The 2,917-nt window shown below is 41.5% G+C and overlaps 1 non-coding gene across 1 annotated transcript; it reads left to right on the top strand.

Moving 5' to 3' along the window:
• Positions 1–1,566: 1,566 nt before the first annotated feature.
• Positions 1,567–1,730, top strand: LOC126023137 (U1 spliceosomal RNA). Its single transcript, XR_007500344.1, has one exon. It is a non-coding gene; the product is annotated as a U1 spliceosomal RNA (small nuclear RNA).
• Positions 1,731–2,917: the final 1,187 nt, after the last annotated feature.

Consider the following 2,917-nt stretch of genomic DNA (forward strand, 5'->3'; position numbering starts at 1 on the left):
GGGGATCGAACCGCGGTCCGTCCTAGGCTAGCGCAGGCAAGGCAGGCACCTTACCTCCAGCGCCACCGCCCGGCCCTGAATGGATTCTTAATTATGCTAAAGTATGTGATGTTTGAAGTGGATGTAAACAGTAAATGAAAATATGCTTTTGTACTTGGCTGAATTTTCTTTGTTTTGCTTTTATTTTGGAATGCTTAAAACCCTTTTGATTTGAGTTAAGGAACTAGATTTTTGTTGTGTTTGTTTTTTAAACTGTAAAGTATCCTTTTCTCTTTAACATATTAAAGAAAAAGGTGTATGTAAAACTACCTGATAGCAAAAACAGGATGCACCAAATAAATTTTAGCTTTGATAAAATTTTCCATATTAAGTTGTGATTCATGCTTTTGTCTCAATATAATTTTAAACAAAACTCTTCTGTGCCATTTAAAACTACATATGTAGGATTTTAAGAGATTATTTAGTTGAGTGACTTTCATACTCCCTCTGTGGCTCTTGGCTATCTTAGTTTGCAAACAAATATTTAAAATATAGTTGTGAAACAAGAGTTTCAGAAAATATGTTATACATGTTGTAGACTTTAAAAAACTTTCTTGATGTAACTTGAGTAAAATAGATAATTCAAGCCCTAATTTTTTCCAAGCAGATGTAGAGGGCCTGAAACCTAGCTAGCCTAGGGGCCGGAGAGATAGCATGGAGGTAAGGTGTTTGCCTTTCATGCAGGAGGTCATCGGTTCGAATCCCGGTGTCCCATATGGTCCCCCGTGCCTGCCAGGAGCAATTTCTGAGCCTGGGAGCCAGGAATAACCCCTGAGCACTGCTGGGTGTGACCCAAAAACCACAAAAAAAAAAAAAAAAAAAAAAAAAAAAACCCTAGCTAGCCTAGGTTTGACATGACATGACTGTCAACCCCAGAGTGCTTTTTTTCTTCCCAATCTGCTTATCTGATGCTTTCTACTCTATTGCACTTTGGATATCAGTCTTCTGCAGAGTGAGTGATCCCTCCTATCTTGGTGTTCTGGAATCATTCAGAGAGGTACTAAGAGCCTTGGGTGCCAGGGGCTGGGGTATGTGTGGATTGGGGATAGTGTTTTTTTGCCTTTTCACTTAATATTATAAATTTCCAGGGACCTGCTGAGGTAATTTTTTTTTCTTGAAGAGAGGCAGTGGGGCAGTCAGTTTAGGGAACTAATTTATGTCCCTGTATAAATTCTTCTGGAGCTGCCTTTTGAATCTTTGATGCTCAATACTGGCACCTTAAGTATTATTTATATTGGGAACAGTAGCATTGAGGAGAAGGGGGAAAGTTCTCAAAGAAACATCTAGTCAGAATCAGCTCTGGGACTAGGATGATAACCCAGGGACTGGAATACCTGCTTTGCCACTTGGAGACCTGATTTTTGACCCCTGGCATCCTGATACCACAGGTAGGGTGTGGCACAAAAATATAATAGCTGCTAATGCTGGGTGAGGATGGCTGGAGAATCCTCATCAGGAGTGCTCACTGTACTTGGATATAAAATAGCTAACTCATACAACCTTGGGAGGAGTGGGTGGATATAGAAAAGAGCCATTTTTCAGGGGAGATACCATGATCACGAAGGTGGTTTCCCCAGGGCGAGGCATATCCATTGCACTCCGGATGTGCTGACCCCTGCGATTTCCCCAAATGTGGGAAACTCGACTGCATAATTTGTGGTAGTGGGGGACTTCTTTCGCGCTCTCCCCTAAAAAAAAAGCCATTTTGCCAAAATGAAGTTGGAACTTAGAAACAACTGTCCAGAGTAGTCTGGTTCTTCTCAACTCTCAAAAAAGACTGACCTGCCTGAGGTGCAAGTCTTACATAAATTCAGGTATTCCTAGTAAAATAAGAACAAACAGCGGTCCTCAAACTTTTTAAACGGGTCCAGTTCACTCCCTCAGACCGTTGGAGATTCTGACTATAGTAAAAACAAAACTTATGAACCAATTCTTATGCACACTGCATATATCTTATTTTGCAACGAAGAAACAAAACATACAAATACAATATGTGGCCTGCGGGCCATAGTTTGAGGACCACTGATAGAATATTTTTATTTCGCTTAACAGAGTCATGATGTCAGTATTCAATGAATAAAAAATCTTAATGAGATAGTTTACAGTGGTTTTGTTTGGTACTTAGTATTGGAGGGCAAGTATGCGTTTTCAACTTGTACGTTTCCATTTAGACTAGTCACTTTTCAAGCACTTGGTATCCATATATGCCTTATAGCAACTGGGTTACGTCCAGTGGTTTGTGTTGTTGGATGCTTGGACATTTACCTATTTGCTCTCTCAAAGCTTCAGATCCACCCATATGACCTGTGTTGCAACTCTGAAACTGGACTATGCAAACGGATTCCTTTCTCCAGAGTGGCAGAACCTTCGGCTCAGTCTGTGAAGGACCCTGAGCTGCACTGCACTGCCGCAGCAACTAGAGCCAACTGGCGGGTCCCGGTGCATCATTTTCCACTAGGAGCCCAGAGCAGTTCCCATGTGCTGCTTCTGTGCAGCTGCACCTTTGCTTCAAACAACTGGCCCCTGCTCTGTGCCCCTTGACGCTGCTCTGACTCCCAAATGCTTTTACCCTGGAATGTCTGGATGTCCCTGTGGAAAGCCCTGAAAAGCTGATGCTCAGTGAGATGGAGGGAAGGGAAAAGTGTCTTCTGCGTCTTAATTATTTGACTTTTCTCTCAGCTTAGAGGTAGTAAATAGCTGCCTCATTTCACTTAATTGTGTCTATATGTACCATATGTGTGTGTGTGTTCCTGCTACTTCTGTATTCTTTAGAAAATGATTTTAAATACGTTATACTTACGTGAAAATATTTCCCGGTGTATAAGACGACTTCTGAAACGAAAAAATGTCAACCGAAAATCGGGGTCATCTTATATGC

The sequence above is a fragment of the Suncus etruscus genome, chromosome 11 (assembly GCF_024139225.1).
Source record: "Suncus etruscus isolate mSunEtr1 chromosome 11, mSunEtr1.pri.cur, whole genome shotgun sequence".
Taxonomy (NCBI): Eukaryota; Metazoa; Chordata; class Mammalia; order Eulipotyphla; family Soricidae; genus Suncus; species Suncus etruscus.